This window comes from Pteropus vampyrus, unplaced genomic scaffold (genome assembly GCF_000151845.1).
Source record: "Pteropus vampyrus isolate Shadow unplaced genomic scaffold, Pvam_2.0 Scaffold76, whole genome shotgun sequence".
NCBI classification, from domain to species: Eukaryota; Metazoa; Chordata; class Mammalia; order Chiroptera; family Pteropodidae; genus Pteropus; species Pteropus vampyrus.
Genome location: NW_011888857.1, coordinates 4021424 through 4039480, shown reverse-complemented (window position 1 = coordinate 4039480; position 18057 = coordinate 4021424). Strand labels below are relative to the sequence as shown.

At 39.2% G+C, this 18057-nt stretch overlaps 1 non-coding gene across 1 annotated transcript; it reads right to left on the bottom strand.

Annotated features, from left to right (window-relative positions):
* Positions 1-2234: 2234 nt before the first annotated feature.
* LOC111741312 lies at positions 2235-2368 on the bottom strand. The gene has a single exon (XR_002780965.1). It is a non-coding gene; the product is annotated as a small nucleolar RNA SNORA52 (small nucleolar RNA).
* Between the last annotated feature and the right edge of the window lie 15689 nt (positions 2369-18057).

The window sequence follows — 18057 nt, the reverse complement described above, 5'->3', positions numbered from 1 at the left end:
GAGAGTTCTCCAGAAAAGGTAGCCATTTCATCACTATGGTTCTTAGCGAGGCAGTCAAACGAAAGCTGGTGTTTTTCATTATTCCCATTCTCCAGGGAGCACATCCTCAGTGTCTCCAGTAAATTGGACTTTCAAAGGTAAATGTAAATTCTAGTGTTAATTTATTTAAAGTAAATTATTCAGAGAGTCATATGTCAGCAAACCTCATTTTGTGGCACTATATTAATGTCTTCCTTAAATACAGCTCGCCCTTTCTAAAAGCTGTTTTATGGGTCCAGGAAATCTGTCTATTACAAAGAAGTGCTTATTGTAAAGGATGTTTTAGTCTTTGGGTTCAATTAGGGAGAGAGCCAGGGTCAATGGGAGCCCTATGTGTGAAACAGCCTTAATAGCTGAGATGTAATGGGGAAGTGGGAAGCCCACTAAAGCACATAGGTTTTTACCCGGCAGGAAGGGATGTGAAGAAAGATAAATGAAGAGCTTGATTCAAATTTTACCAGCCTTCAGGGATCCTAGTGACAGCGTCTGACCAATCTATTGTAGTGGAAAGAAGGCAGTCTCTGAATGGAAGTTTCTGGGTCCTAGTGTCTTCTCAAGCAAAGTTAATCTCCCCTTATCTGAATTTTCTTCTCTCTGCATCGGGAGAGGAATATCTGTCTTCCTTGTAGAGCTACTTGTTACTGATAGCGAATAAAATAGCTGTGAAATGCTTTGAAAAATTCAAAGAGCCATAGAAATATAAAGCAGTATTGTATTCATGGCCATTAATTACTATTCTATTATCAGATTTCAGGTGCACAGGATTGAATTACTTTTACTCTTCAATTCTTGACATGTTATCATCATCAAGGTCTTTTCTCTTATTTATTTCATTATTCTCTTTGATCCTGGTTCTTCACCTTTATTCCCTGCCATCCCCAAAACCACTGTAATGTGTTTAACATGTTCTGTATTCTATAAAATATATACACACACACTCACTCACACACATATGGGTATTTTAATTGCATAAATTTGTAATTTACATATGAGTAGCATTGTTTTATAGATCTCAGTTCTATCACCTATCTCTATGCTTTTAAGAAGCCTCATGCTGCTACCTCTACATCTAATTAATCACTTAGAATTGCCACAGAGTACCTAAAGATATGCATTCCCCACCTAGAACAACTAACTCTGAGTGAAGGACCTCATGCTGCCTCCAACCTCCCACCACAGTGAATAGCAGCCATGACTGTTCTTGTGCACTGCTCTCTATGGTCATGTTTGAGACTCTATTTGAAATATATGCCGAGGAGCAGAATTGGGCAAAGGACACCAACAGGCAATTTCCAGAAAAGAAAACCCAAAGGACTAGCAAGCATTTGAAGTTTTACTCAAATGTATTAGTAATCAGAAAAACGTGAATCAAAAACAAATGAGCCATCACTTTATACATTTTAGATGGGCATTAATTAAAAAGCTGCATAGTGCCAAGTGTAGGTGGAGATGAGAGATATAATGTCCTCGTCCACTGCTGGTAGGGAGTAGTGAGGAGCAGTAGCTGGCACAGTGGTTCAGGAGAGACATCTGGTAGTTTTTAGCCAAATTCAGACACACGTAGTTTCTGATAGGTATTATTTTTATTATTGCCATTTTGCACTAAAAATAATCATTCCACACCTACTTATCTCATTAGAAAATACTTATTTAATATTTACTAACCTAGCACTATTAAATGTTAGAACTATAGCAGCAAACACTCCAAACATTGTCCTTGCTCTCATAGAATTTAAGATACTGCTGGAGATGCTTTATCGTCTGGGTACTGCTAGGTCCTAGCAGGGTGCCTGGCTTGTTTTAGCTCAGTAAATATCTGCTGAATGGGTGAATGAGGAGCAGCAGATATTAAGCACCCTACTGCTTTCCAATCTTACTGTAAGTCAATAAACCCTCATCCCCTGAGACATTCCCCCAGCCATGGCTCGTACTTTTTGTTCTGCAACCTGTTCTTGACCTCCAGGGCAAACATTAAACCTGCCCTCCCTCCCGCCCCCCCCCAAAAAAATTATTTGTAACTAACATCAATTATCTTCCAAGCACTTGGCTAAGATCTTCTACATTCTAATATACATTCAGTGATGTAGGTACTATTTTTATGCTCATTTTACAGATGAGGAAGATGAAGCTCGGAGCAGTGATGAATTCACCTAAAATCATGCAGCTTTTTTTTTTCTTCTTTTTTTTCCCCTCTCCAGTGTCTAGAAGCACCCTGGCATGAGCCCACTGAAGCTGTGCTCACTGCTCGAGATGAGGCTTCTAAGGTGCTCTGGTCCACAAGCGAAACCTGGCAGGCCACAGATCTACTGGCAGGGATTAGGATGGACCAAGATCACAGCTTTTGAGGTGCAGGCTAAGCTCCGCCCCAGATCATTTTTACTCCATGGCCTGAGTCCTCTCCACCACATCAGCATGTTTGGATGGGTAAATAGGTGCGGCGTATCCTAGTTTGGGCTACAATAAGAAAATACCACACACTAGGTTACTTATAAACAACAGAAATTTATTTCTCATAGTTCTGGAGGCTGGAAGTCTGAGATTAGGGTGCCAGCATGGTTGGGTGACGGTCCTCTCAGGGTCACAGACTTCTTATAGTATCCTCACATGGTGGGAGGGGCAAGGTCTTTCTCAGGCCTCTCTCATTAGGGCATTAATCAGTCTTGAGGGCTCCACCCTTGTGACCTAATCACTATCCCCAAATCCTACCTTTTAATTGGGCATTAGGATTTCAACATATGAATTTGGAGGAGCGGGGCGCAAACATTCAGGGCATAGCAGGAAGCATTTATCTGTGTGGTAGTACCTAAGGTCTTGACATATGCACATCATATTCTTGACAAATAACTACTGAAGGAAAGGGCATTTTAATAACTGTCTGTTAAGGCATTGGTTTTCACCCCATGGTCTGAACAGAGACTGATCAACACCAGCTCCCTGCCCTCAGCCTTCAACGACACAGCTTTAAGCAGCAGAAAGTGCTCATTAGAATGGAACCCCAAAGCTTTGTGTTAGCTCCTCCCAGCAGCCTCAGCCAGCCCCCACTCAAATATTTCTGTTCAGGGCTGAAAAGATTTATAGCATCCTCTAGCTGCTGACGATGTTTCCCTATTGATCCTGCTTCCGGAACTCTGCTCAGGGGACAGGGAGTGACTGAAATGCTAAATTTTTACCAGGCTCACTGCAAAATCAGCCAGACAGCACAGGCCTCCTTTGGGACCCAGAGCTGAAGGCAGAGAGCCACTGAGTCACACACACTTGCTCCTGATCCACAGCAGGATGAATTTTCTCCCTCCCTTTAGTCAGTGTTTTAAGAGCCAGTTTCCAGGTTTAATCCAAGGTCTTTGCCTGAAGGTTTCAGTCTTCCCCTTTCTCCTAAGACATTTATGCCCTGTGGCAGCACCACACCTTCACAGACCCACACTGTAGCCCCTTTCACACTGGTTACCTGGGTTGGTCTAAAACCTGTTTATCTTCTCTATTAGTCTTCAAACTCTTTGAAGGCCAGGGCTGAACAGTTCCAGCACTTAGAACAGGGTCTGTTGTTGAAAATGTTGAACTAAAAAGTAACACACACTGTTCAATTTTCACAGCAGGAACCAAGAATATGAGAAGCTATTTCTACCATGGGCGAGTTATAAACGCCAAATTTTAGTTCTAAGATTCTGGAGGGCAGGAATATCATTTGTTTCATGTTTAGATAAGAGAAATCTTATCCATGGGACAAAAGCTGGGTCAGGGATGGCAAAGTATATGTTCATATACACTCCTCTCTAGTATCACATCTATGACAGACATAATTAATTGTTCAAGGTGTCCTATTTCACTGAGTATCCAGGTAGCCTTTACTGATCATGGGAGATGAAACCTCTGTGTCATCCCTCAGCTGGGAACAGTCCACCATATTGTGCTTTGCACCCCAGATGATGCAAAGCCACGGTTTCTCACAGTCTAATTGAAAAGACAATACTTTCACATACAAAAAAATTAAATAACACTATAATGCTCCATTATAGTTTATTCATTCAGCAAAAATTTATTGAGCATCTATAATATGTCAAGTATTGTATAAAATGCCAGGAATATATGAAGATGAAAAGGCGCCAGTCCCTGGTTTCAAGGAGTTTTCAATGGAGAACATGGAAATACACAGTTACTATAGACTGTGGAAACTGGTAGGAATGGCTTTGGAAAGTCTGAGAAGGAACTAGAGAAAGGGTACTATATTAGTTTCTTGAGACTACTGTAACAAATTACCAGTAATTGGTGCCTTAAAACAACAGTAATTTATTCTCTCACAGTTCTGAAGGCCAAAAGCCCAAAATTGAGGCCATAATCCCTTAGAGGTTCCAGGGGAGACTCCATTCCTTGCCTCTTCCAATTTCTAGTGGCTGCCAGCATTCCTTGGCTTGTGACTATATCATTCCGATCTTCAAGGTCCAGCTCTTGAAATCTCTGTCTGCTTTGTGTTCTCATCATCTTCTTATTTGTATATATCAAAGTCTCCTACTGTCTTCTTCTTATGAAGATACATGTGATTACATTTAAGGCCCAATTGGATAATCTCAGGAAATCTCTCTGTGTCAAGATCCTTAATTTAATCATATCTGTGTTCTTTTTGCCATATAAGGTAACAATCACAGACTCCAGTGGTTAGGAGGTGGGTATCTTTGGATGGGCCATTTTTCAGCTTCCCACAGGTACCTAGCATTTTTACTATGTGTGGCACATTATAGGCACTCAATGAATGTTATAGGAACGAGTAAAGCTGCACGTAATCTGAGGACACAAGAGTGAGTATGTAGAGAATTGCATACTCTTATACTGAGAATACATGGGATAGGAATCAAGAGGAGGAATTATAAACTGGGGAAGGAAGCAGTAAGACCAAAAGTGAGAGAACTGATTCAGTTAGACACCAGGGCGGAGCAGGAAGAAGGGAGAAGGTGAGACTGGGGACGATGGTGGGCTACAGCAAAATACTGAGAAGGAAATTTAAGACCAGTTTAGGATTAATCTCTGTGAAGTAGGAAGCTCACCAGCAGCCCATTTTAGACAGGACTTTGACCCCTTTGTAGGCTAGGACAACAACGAGGAGAGTGGTAAGGATGCTGAGATGCTACTGGGCTCCATGGTTTTCCGTCTGTTTCTTGTGCCTGCAGTGCTCTTCCTTCACTGCCTTCCTTGCCAGCTCCTACTCACCTTTCTGCTCTCAGTCAACTTGTCTATTTCTGACTCTGGCTGTCTTATCACCCTGCCATTCACAGAGACCAGGGTAGCTAGTTAGGGAGGAGAGCCATAGTACAGTGTAGTGGATAAGAGTGAACATGCTGGAATGGAAGCAGCACCAGAGGAGAAGATTCACAGGACAAGGATTTTTATCTATTTTGTTCACTGTTGTGTGCCTATTGCCTAAAACAGTGCCTAGCAGATAGTAGGCACTCAAAAATATTTGTTAAAAGAATGAATGGAGTCTGTTTTTGCATTTAATCCTGGTTCTACTACTGTAAGTTGGTAAATTACTTAACAACTCTGTCTTGGGGCCCTTGTCTATAAAATCAGGATACTATTATCTGCCTCATGGGGTTGTTCTGGAGAGTAGAGGAATTGATACGGGCAAAACATTTAGAACTGTGCCTGGCACAGATGTGTTTTTCAAATCTGTACCACACAGATACTCATAGATCTCCCCAAGTTCAATATATATTTAATTTTAAAATACATTCTAAACTATTTTAAAAACTGCGATTTACAAAGGAATGCACACTCAAAAGTGTTCTGTATGAACATCAACACAAAGCAAAACACAAATGCTTCCACTTGCCTTCCTCTCATTGATTTTAAAATCAGTAAATGATCTGATTTAAAATTTTAATATACAGCTATACTAGCAAATAACTATGTGTTTGCTCTTTTGGAGTTCTAAGGAGAGATTTCACTTGAAAATAGGGTACATAGTCTGAGGAAGATACCTGTAACCACTCTTATCTAACTGTTTAATACAATGATAAGATTTGCAACATATGCAAAGAAGATGGTAGAGTTTGCTTTATTTGAAGAAATGTCCTTATTTTAGCACAAAGGAAGAGAGAATGATTGTGATCTGTTAAAATCGGCAGGGTATGAGCCCTAGTGTTCCACTGCAGTTACAAACTGTGAGGCACCAAGGTGGTGTCGGCCTTCATCTCTGCTCACTCAATGGAAGAGGGGTTGTAGCAGAGATGGCAAGTTGATAGGATATTCTTTCAAAACAAATAGCTTGACTGGTCCCCTCAAGTTGATTTCGTTGATTCGTTCATTTTAGAAATGAGAACAACATGACATGTTCCAGGTATTGTGCTGGGTGCTGAGATTAAAGTGGTGATAGAAACAAGATAGGCAGGATCCCACCATGACTGAGCATAGAGCCCTCGGGAAAGAAAAACCTCGATCAGTAAAAGTAAGTATGAGAAGTTCCGTGGTAAAGGCAATACTCCTCATGAGAGGTGGAGTAACTCACTTAGGTCTACAAGGAACTTCCTTGGACTTTCAGAGGAAGAGTGACTTAAGCTGAGATCTGAACAATAAGTAGGAAGAGTTAGTTTATTGAAAAGAAAATGCAGGGAGGGCAAGGACAGAACAATATTCCAGCAGAGAGAAGGGTATGTCTGCATGAAGGCACAGAGGCTAGACAGAGCATACTGCATTTGCAGAACTGAAAGAAATGGAGTATGGCTAGACCATAGAACGGTGACTTTGACCGTAACAGCCCTTATTATTTTAAACATGCTCACTGGTATATCATTCAGTGTTTTCCTTGGCTTTTTTTTTTTTTTTTTTTTTAATTTCAACTCTCCTTTTTGATTGTTGCCTGCCTCATTACAATATCCGCTTTTCCAGATGGTCACCACTCTTTGCCATATGTCCAATGTACCTTCAACTTTTTGATCCTCTCCAGCGCCCCTGACTCTGCTTTCCTATGTTGGTATAAATGACACCTTCCTGTCTGGTGGCTGCCCCAAAGCTTTTCTCATCTGCCTTTCTTGGGACTCAGGTTTCACACCCAAAGATAGCAATCTTCAAAGGGAGATTGATCCAGCGTAATAAACTCTCCAGGCTGGGCTTTGCAAAATGAAATAAAGTCTTTGATCCCTAATTGGTTGCCCCTTGGAATAAAATGAACTCTTTGAAGTGAAGTTTGGCACACCTAGAAATGACAAAACAGGACCAGAAGAGTTACAAGGTTAAGAACAAAATAGTGCTGGCATCTAGGTTATTTTGTTAAAGGATGGATTTTAGAAGATAATCTGAGAAACCTAGTTTAGGTTTAGGCTGTCAAAATTACCATCAGAAACTAGATGTTAATTGAAGCCGAAAGATCTTCCCTTAGTAACCTGGCTCTATGCACCAGAGTGGCAATTTCAAACCATTACGCATCATACCCCTAAGAACTTTCCAGAATGTATTCCAGATGCCATACAAATCAATATTCAAATTCCTTTTGTACAGTCCACAAACACACTCTCTGCCTTCTAAGATTACACCTAGAAATGTACCAGCTTTGTCACTGAGGGTTATGCAACACATGTGCAAAAAACAACACCATCTGAGCACCAACTCACCAAAACTGAAGCCATATGAGTCACACCATGAGGGAAGGGAATCCCAAAATGCCAAGTTTACTTTGTAATCAGGTCTACAATGCAGGGATGGTTCAGGGTTGCTCTGGGGCCTGGAAACAAGCCCCCAAATAACTCAATCTACCATTTTCTTACTATATCAGCTACACGAGCTGAAAATTAGTTAAAGCAAGTGCTAATTAATTATCCTCCAGACGAAGATCATAACCAACCTCGAACAGGAAGTGTTATTACCCTGTGCTCAATTCTGGCACTTTGAGTTGCCAGTAGGTGGCAGAAATTCAAAAACATTTTTATAATTCTGCTCTCTTTTTAAGTGAGGTCTAAGTGTGTTCAACTCAGTATTCGATAATCGTGGCACATCTGTATGAGATTAGACGTGGTGAAAGAAATATTTATGAAGGTAATGGATAACCAACTTGGATGTACCATGTTTTTAAGTAATTTTGGCAATTTCTCTGGAGGGTGTGAAAACACCCTGTGGTACAAAGAGCATTGATTCATTGTATCATTTTTACAGCTCATCATAAGGAATTGTTTTGTATTGCATGCATTTTACTCTCCTGCCAATTCTGGTCTTGGGTCTTTTTATTGTCTGTCTGTGCTTACCACCCTTGAAATATTATAGTTTAAATTTTCTAAAGAGGTTGAAGTTGGAAGCTTCTGATGAACAGTTTCTCTCTTCTCAGTCTACAATGAATAGTGTTATAGATGTGAAGTTTCTTTCAACACCCAAAAATAACTTAAATGCACACACACACATATATACACACACACACATTTTTAGTATGCATTCAGTGTGCAGAGTTATGTGGAAATAAGAACTGGAGATGTGAGTAAAAATTTCAAGTCATGGAGAGGAAAAAAATCTGAAATAAATATTTCAAATTAAGATCTGCAAGAAATGATTTATATGTTTTTAAACCAGACCATCTGAAAGCAACAGGAAACATACGACAGAAACATGGTAAAAAGTTTTTCTTGTAGAACCTAGGAGAAAAAACAAGCTTCTGCATGGTTCATTTATTTGAAAGACAAATATGTGGTCCCCTGACCACCAGCAGCATATTCTGAGAACTTGTTAGAAATACAAATTCTTAGACCTTCTGTCCTTAGTCTTACCGAGTCAGAAGCTCTGGGGTGGGGCCAGGCAGTCAGAAGCTTTCCAAGTGCCTCTGATGTACACTCACGTTTGAGTCTTTAACAAAATAGGGGCTCACTGCTTTCAAGATTTAGGGGCTTCTCCTGGGGCTTATAAAGTACACCCTTAAGTACCAAGAGTGGGGCCAAGGAGGAAGGACCTTGGAACCTCTTCGATCATTTTTGGTGTAAGGGAATCATTTCCTTCATTCTGTGAATGGAGTTATTTTTCCACAAACTGTTTTTATTTTCTGAAAATCAGTATAGTGTCGCATAAGAGAATGGTCTCTGACTGTCAATTTTTAGCTGCGGAACTTTGGGCAAATTACTTAATTTATTTGGGCCTCAATTTTACATCTTTAAAGTGGAGATAATACAAATTTAATTTCTTTGGATCGTGAGGATTAAATGAGTTTATGAATGAAAAGTATGAAAAATAGTACCTGACACATGACAATCACATAGTAAATGTTAGATATTATCATTTTTATGGTCCTTCAAAATCAAACTTACTAGTCACCAAGAGTTGAGATTTTTCTGCCTTGCCATCCAAGTTGGTTGATCCTTTATCTGTGCTGTGACAGTTTTCTGTCCTCAGTATTTACAGATTGATTCATATTTCACCCGTTCCTTGACAGATAGATTACTTACTTTTCTAGAGTAGGGACTCTGCCTCATTTATCTTTCTTCTACCTAGCACAAGAATTGACACAAATTGGTATTCAATAAATATGGCTGAAAAAAGAAAGGAATATGATGGCTTTGGAGAGTTTACCACATCCACAGCTTCTTTTAGGCAAATAAAAACATTTTAAAGTAAATCGAAAATTTCACATTAGTAGAAAACAAAGCGCATCTTTAGGATCTCCTCCTACTCATCCCTCGTTTCTTCCACCTGCCTTGATCTACTTAGCTTCCTTCTCTCTCTCTCTCTTTCCCTCTCCTCCCCGCCCCATACACTCACACACACACATTCCTTGATAATCCTAAACTCAAGGAGCTTCCAAGGTTACGGCTAGGGACTAAGTACCCATACCACATGATAGGAGAGAACTTAACAGTGGAGACATTAGGCAAAGCTGAATCTAGATGCTCCAACTATATCTTAAGAACTTGGTCTCTTCTTCTTGATTCTACTTTTCCTACATAGGTTTTTATTCTTGGGTACTCTTCTTCACGGTCTGGTCTCCAGACCCCCAAGTTTGGTTCTAGTCACCTTCTATGATCTTATTAAGACCAGCAGAAAGAGAGCTTCTCATCCTTAATATTTCCAGTAGAAGTCCCTGGTCAGGCTCTCATTGGCCTGGCTTGAATTACATGGCCATTCCTGGATCAACCCTTGTGGCCAGAAGGATAAAATACTCTGACTGTGCAATCCTAGGTCATGTACCATCTACCTTAATGGAAGAGGGTGGTTCTCTAACTGAAAATTGGGATATTGTTGCTAGAAAAAAAGAGATAGTGATTCCAGGTAGAGGAAAACAGCAATTGTCTTTTATGTGCATTATACTTAGTCTTTGCAAGTTCTTAGTTATTCTGCAAAGCCAAGTTAAAGTAACAGTCACTGAGCCCAATAACTATAGCTAGAAATGGGGGAAGGGCATATATAGTAGTATTAAACAGGATTTTTTCCCTTTTTGTTCCCTTTGATGAACAAAAAGAGGCCTGGCTCTGTGATTTATAGGAAAAGTGAAAGGTGAGGACCATCAAGGAAATGGGGTCCTCAGTTTTATAGCCACATGAAACTGATTTTGGCCAGCAACCTAAATAAGCCTGGAAGCGGATTCTTCCTTAGAGCCTCCAGATAAGAGTCTAAATCAGCTGACACCTTGATCTCGGCCTTGTAAGACTCTACACAGAGAACTCAACTGAGCCCACCCAGACTTCTGACCTACAGAACTGTGAGATAATAAATGTGTGTTGTTTTAAGTTGTGAAATTTGTGGTGAATTGTTACACAGTAATAGAAAACTAATATGAATGCAATTGGTCAATTGATTATTGTCCTATGGATAGACCATTTTGCTTCTACATATTGGTAAATTTATTTTAGAATTCTTTATTCCTTGCAAATGATTCCGTTCTTCGAATTCACCCTTCGTACAAGTTGTATCATTTTATTGGTCCCTTCCTAAAATAATGAGTTAAATAAAATCTTTGACACATGATTATTTTATATTTGTATTACAGTCATGATTTTATTTTTTTTTATTTTTAGAAAATTACCCTTTAACACTGAAATAAACGATTGTTTTGTTTTTCATTTGTTATTTTCTGTGTACCTTGTACTCATTCAGTCTAAAATTTTCTTTCTTTCTAAAACTTCATTCAATATGGTAAATCATACCAGATAGTGTATCAGTTGCATATCCACCCCTACTCCCTTCCCATCCCCTGGCATCTCTCCTGGAGCCCTCAATCCTGCTTCTCCAGCTGGAAATAGATACCCTCTAAATCTGCTGCAGAGCTGTCAACCTGGAACTTCTCTTTGTCACCACTCTGCGAATCTACCTTACTTCTGTCCTTTTTCTTACCCTGTTTCTTGAATGAATTCTTTCTTTAATTATGCCCTCATTTTGTGGAATAACATCCTTCAGTAGTTTCCTGGAAAAGAATATATGAGAGAGAAACTTTTAAAAATCTTTCATGTCTAAATAAATTTTTCTTCTAATTTTACTTGACTATAAATATAATTCTACATTTGAAATTATTTTCCCTTAGAATTTTGAACATATTATTCATTTGTACCTTAGCTTTTAATGCTGCTCTAGAGAAGTCTTATGCTATTCTGAATCCAACTTTTTATATTTGTCTTGTTCTCATTGTCCCCCTCTTACCATTTCTGAAGATTTAAGAATCTTATTTTTGGTCTGGGATGTAAATTCAGACTTCAACATACTTTACCCTCAGCAGCAAGCAATTAACTGGTGACTCCTTGAAACATTCCTGTAATTGACTTAGCTATTGTCTCACTCTCAGTTTTCCTCCTAGCTTCCTCATGGTTTTGTTTTAATCTCTTTTGTCTTTTATATTCTGGGCTGTCTATTTTCCCTTATTGCCAATATTTTCCTAGGTAATACCATCTCCTCTTTTGGCTTTAAATACCATCAATCTGCCAACAATACCCAAACATACATTTCCAGCAAACTTCTTAGCTCTGGATCGTATATACAATAATTTACTTGATATCTTACATCTCAAACTCAATATCTCAAACTAAACCTTTATCTACTCCTTACATTTGTCCGCTTCCCATGGCCTCTATCTTTAGCACCAGTTTGGGGAAACAGAAACCAAGAATATCTTCAACTCTTGCTTCCCCCTTCTCATTATATTCAATCTCATTCAACAGTTGTCATATCTACCTGCATAATGTCTCCTGAATTCATCTTCTTCTCTCTATCTCCATGGCCACTTACCATCATTGCTTTCCTGGTGGCTGCAATAGCCTCTCAACCGATCTCTTTAAATCTGTTCTTTCTCCAACTCACCCATGCTCCAAAAAGTAGTTTGAGTAATCATGTTTTAAGATAAAATTTAATTACATTAGTTTTGAAATTATTGTGAATTTATTGATTAGAAATCCTCAATAATTTCAGAATGCACCTATAACAAAATTCAATATTCTTAAGGGATCTACAAGACCCGTGTGGTCCGACCCCTGCCCACCTCTCTAGAACCACCTATGCCACTCTCTCCCTCCTTACTTTGTTCTCTCACACTTGTTTTGTTCATGTGTCAAAAGTGCCAAATTTTTCCACCTCAGGGCCTTTTCCTGGAATGTTTCCTACTCTCCCTTTACATAGCTCCTACTCACAGTATAAATAAGGATCCTCTTTTATTCTTTTTCCTTTATAATACCTACAAAATTTTGTAGAACTTCTATTTTTGTTTCTATTTTTCTTTTCCACTAGATTTTAGATTCCACAAAGTTAAGAATTATGTCTGTTTACATTACCATTAATCCCAGCACCTGGCATGGAGACTCATTTGTTGAATAAATGGATATTCATTTGGAATTTTAGTAACTTAAGTCTAGTTTTGGCCCCTCTACTAATTGTGAAAATTTAGGCAAGTTATTTAACTTTTCTTGGCCTTAGTTTTCTTACTGTAAAATGAGATAATCGTGCCTACTTGACAGGCCTCTTGTGAAAAATTAAAGGAAATAATCCATGGGTTTGTGCAACACTAAGCAAGTATAAGTGCTCAGTAATTTAGATAAAATCAATAAAAATAATAATAATGAGAAGTTATAATTTCAGATGCAAGAGTGAGAGTGAAGGATATAAAGTCAAATAAAGGATTTTGATTGTTTTTATGTCCTAGTCCATGTGTGCTGCTATAATCAAAATACCATACACTGGGTAACTTAAACAATGAACATTATTTCTCACTATTCTGGAGACTGGGAAGTCCAATATCAAGGGACTAGCTTTCTAGTTCACAGATGTCTGTCTTCTTACTGTGTCCTTACATGGTCGAAGGTGCAAGAGAGTTTTCTGGTTTTGTTTTTGTTTTTTATAAGGGCTCACTGATCCTATCCATGAAGACTCCATCCTCATGACTTAATCACCTCCCAAAGACCCCACCTCCTAATACCATCCCATTGGCGGTTAAGATTTCAACATATGAATTTGGGACAGAGGGATACAAACGTTAAGTCCATAACACTACAAAAAGCCACATAAACTATTCACCTCTATTGTATATGTTGACAATATTACATACATAGCTATCCCACTGTGATCCACAAATAAATGAACATAGAAGACACTGTTGTTGTCTACCTAAAATTAACTTATTCTTTCTTTCTTACTAATAGAGCATCCTTTTTGTTCCCTCCAGAGTTTCATCCTCTCCAGACAACCATATGTTTCAGTCAAATTGACCATCGAAGTCTCACCATAGGATTTGGGAGTGGACGTGTAACTTAGTTCTTGTCAATGAGATGAACAGGGAGTTCTGGTTAGATTTGGAGAGGGGCCTGGGAAAATGTTTCCCTTTTAAGAAGAAGCATAATAAAAAATAGTTTCTCTGCTAGCTCTGGACCCTGGCTGTGGCATATGTAACTGCTGCTACCACTTCGCAACTACACCCAGAATTGGCCTTAGAAAGCTGTTGCAGAGCAGAAAGACGGAAGGAAGATGGATCTCTGATGACATCACTGAACTATAGGTGTGCCTTAGTTTCTTTGTTAGGAGGGAATTTCCATAACATTTAGATCTGAGTTGGGGGATAATGTTACCCATACCCCAAAGCAAAGCATACCATCCAGGACCCAGTGGCTAGCTCTTCATCAGAGACTATATGGCCTGAGGGCCACAGGACCTTGGACCACCCTTCCAACTTTGAGATAATGACATTTAGTCACTTATTAGACAAAAATTACTCAGAGGGGTGAGGAGGAGGGAGTTTGAAAACACTTTTGCCAGTAAACAGAACTCTGCATTTGGGTGTTCGTGAGTGGGTGGAGTGGTGTAAACGTGCCCCTCCCAGCTGCAGGACTGTGCCACAGGACTCTGCCACAATGGCTCCAGTGAATAGATGTTTGTTTCCACAACATTATTCTTCCTCAGCCTTGCCAGATGGAAAACATCATGTGTTTTTCCTCTAGAGATAGGGGATCAATTCATTTTCCAAATGTATCAAAAGAACATTCATTGTTTTGGCTCTCTTTGACCTTGATTTGGATGATTTTATTACTTACCCTAGAATTCAGAGGTCTTAGGAGATACTAAAATGGAAGTAGGCTTCTCAGGCCCACTTGAAATGCCCCTCCTTACATTTGTCCGCTTCCCATGGCCTCTATCTTTAGCACCAGTTGGGGGAAACAGAAACCAAGAATATCTTCAACTCTTGCTTCCCCCTTCTCATTATATTCAATCTCATTCAACAGTTGTCATATCTACCTGCATAGTGTCTCCTGAATTCATCTTCTTCTCTCTATCTCCATGGCCACTTACCATCATTGCTTTCCTGGTGGCTGCAATGGCCTCTCAACCGATCTCTTTAAATCTGTTCTTTCTCCAACTCACCCATGCTCCAAAAAGTAGTTTGAGTAATCATGTTTTAAGATAAAATTTAATTACATTAGTTTTGAAATTATTGTGAATTTATTGATTAGAAATCCTCAATAATTTCAGAATGCACCTATAACAAAATTCAATATTCTTAAGGGATCTACAAGACCCGTGTGGTCCGACCCCTGCCCACCTCTCTAGAACCACCTATGCCACTCTCTCCCTCCTTACTTTGTTCTCTCACACTTGTTTTGTTCATGTGTCAAAAGTGCCAAATTTTTCCACCTCAGGGCCTTTTCCTGGAATGTTTCCTACTCTCCCTTTACATAGCTCCTACTCACAGTATAAATAAGGATCCTCTTTTATTCTTTTTCCTTTATAATACCTACAAAATTTTGTAGAACTTCTATTTTTGTTTCTATTTTTCTTTTCCACTAGATTTTAGATTCCACAAAGTTAAGAATTATGTCTGTTTACATTACCATTAATCCCAGCACCTGGCATGGAGACTCATTTGTTGAATAAATGGATATTCATTTGGAATTTTAGTAACTTAAGTCTAGTTTTGGCCCCTCTACTAATTGTGAAAATTTAGGCAAGTTATTTAACTTTTCTTGGCCTTAGTTTTCTTACTGTAAAATGAGATAATCGTGCCTACTTGACAGGCCTCTTGTGAAAAATTAAAGGAAATAATCCATGGGTTTGTGCAACACTAAGCAAGTATAAGTGCTCAGTAATTTAGATAAAATCAATAAAAATAATAATAATGAGAAGTTATAATTTCAGATGCAAGAGTGAGAGTGAAGGATATAAAGTCAAATAAAGGATTTTGATTGTTTTTATGTCCTAGTCCATGTGTGCTGCTATAATCAAAATACCATACACTGGGTAACTTAAACAATGAACATTATTTCTCACTATTCTGGAGACTGGGAAGTCCAATATCAAGGGACTAGCTTTCTAGTTCACAGATGTCTGTCTTCTTACTGTGTCCTTACATGGTCGAAGGTGCAAGAGAGTTTTCTGGTTTTGTTTTTGTTTTTTATAAGGGCTCACTGATCCTATCCATGAAGACTCCATCCTCATGACTTAATCACCTCCCAAAGACCCCACCTCCTAATACCATCCCATTGGCGGTTAAGATTTCAACATATGAATTTGGGACAGAGGGATACAAACGTTAAGTCCATAACACTACAAAAAGCCACATAAACTATTCACCTCTATTGTATATGTTGACAATATTACATACATAGCTATCCCACTGTGATCCACAAATAAATGAACATAGAAGACACTGTTGTTGTCTACCTAAAATTAACTTATTCTTTCTTTCTTACTAATAGAGCATCCTTTTTGTTCCCTCCAGAGTTTCATCCTCTCCAGACAACCATATGTTTCAGTCAAATTGACCATCGAAGTCTCACCATAGGATTTGGGAGTGGACGTGTAACTTAGTTCTTGTCAATGAGATGAACAGGGAGTTCTGGTTAGATTTGGAGAGGGGCCTGGGAAAATGTTTCCCTTTTAAGAAGAAGCATAATAAAAAATAGTTTCTCTGCTAGCTCTGGACCCTGGCTGTGGCATATGTAACTGCTGCTACCACTTCGCAACTACACCCAGAATTGGCCTTAGAAAGCTGTTGCAGAGCAGAAAGACGGAAGGAAGATGGATCTCTGATGACATCACTGAACTATAGGTGTGCCTTAGTTTCTTTGTTAGGAGGGAATTTCCATAACATTTAGATCTGAGTTGGGGGATAATGTTACCCATACCCCAAAGCAAAGCATACCATCCAGGACCCAGTGGCTAGCTCTTCATCAGAGACTATATGGCCTGAGGGCCACAGGACCTTGGACCACCCTTCCAACTTTGAGATAATGACATTTAGTCACTTATTAGACAAAAATTACTCAGAGGGGTGAGGAGGAGGGAGTTTGAAAACACTTTTGCCAGTAAACAGAACTCTGCATTTGGGTGTTCGTGAGTGGGTGGAGTGGTGTAAACGTGCCCCTCCCAGCTGCAGGACTGTGCCACAGGACTCTGCCACAATGGCTCCAGTGAATAGACGTTTGTTTCCACAACATTATTCTTCCTCAGCCTTGCCAGATGGAAAACATCATGTGTTTTTCCTCTAGAGATAGGGGATCAATTCATTTTCCAAATGTATCAAAAGAACATTCATTGTTTTGGCTCTCTTTGACCTTGATTTGGATGATTTTATTACTTACCCTAGAATTCAGAGGTCTTAGGAGATACTAAAATGGAAGTAGGCTTCTCAGGCCCACTTGAAATGCCCCAACTACAGGTCTGATCAACTCATCAGGCCAGGGGGCAGTGGCATCAGAAGGGGTCTGAAGATTTTGCTGCCCAGCAGGCATTCATCATACAGTTTCTTGCTCTGTGTCTAGGCCTGTTTTATGCCTAGGGAATCTTGGGGAAAAGCTTAGTGGCAGTGCATTTTATGTCAAGCTAGGTTCTAAAGTTAACACCTAAAACAAAATTGCATGTGGTCAAAGTGCTCTTGAAAGTGCCTTTAAATAATTGATGTAGAATGAAGCACATGGTTTGCTGTATACAACCTTGCATATATATCTACGTATATATATCTATATATGTCTATACAAATGTATAATGTATTTAGTAATCCATAGTAGTACATAATAAAGAAGACAGGAACGTTAGAAAAATATGTATTTTGGTTAGAATAATACCCAGCAAGGCAAGATCCTCATACCATGAAAGGCCAGAAGCAACTGAGAATATGAAGGGAACGGCCATTTTCTATCTCCCATCTGTGCTCACTCCACTATTTCTTTCTTAAATAAAGCCCATATAGTTAATTGTACGAATAGATTCTACACTGGAGGAGTATGGGTTAAACTCTCCTTGTTTTAAAAAATATAGAAACCTAGAAGAAAGTCCAGAGGGCTTGTTCAAAGTTACATTAATGGTTAATGATGGTAGCAAAGCTTCCCAGTTCCACACTGTCACTGGGGGGTAGATTTGCATATATACTAAGAGTCTGAGTGTGTTTGTATGAGAGGTTCACACTTCTGCCCAGGTGTCCCAGTACTAGGAAGTCACGATGCTTTTGCAGAACACCATGGACAAATCGATGTGTGAATCTTAAAATGATGAAATCAATAATCTGCTGCCAAATCAGATCCGAAATGCACTGGCAAGTGCCAGAAGCTTAAGAAAAAGTCATTCTTTAAATGCTTTCTTTTCTTTTCTTTTTCC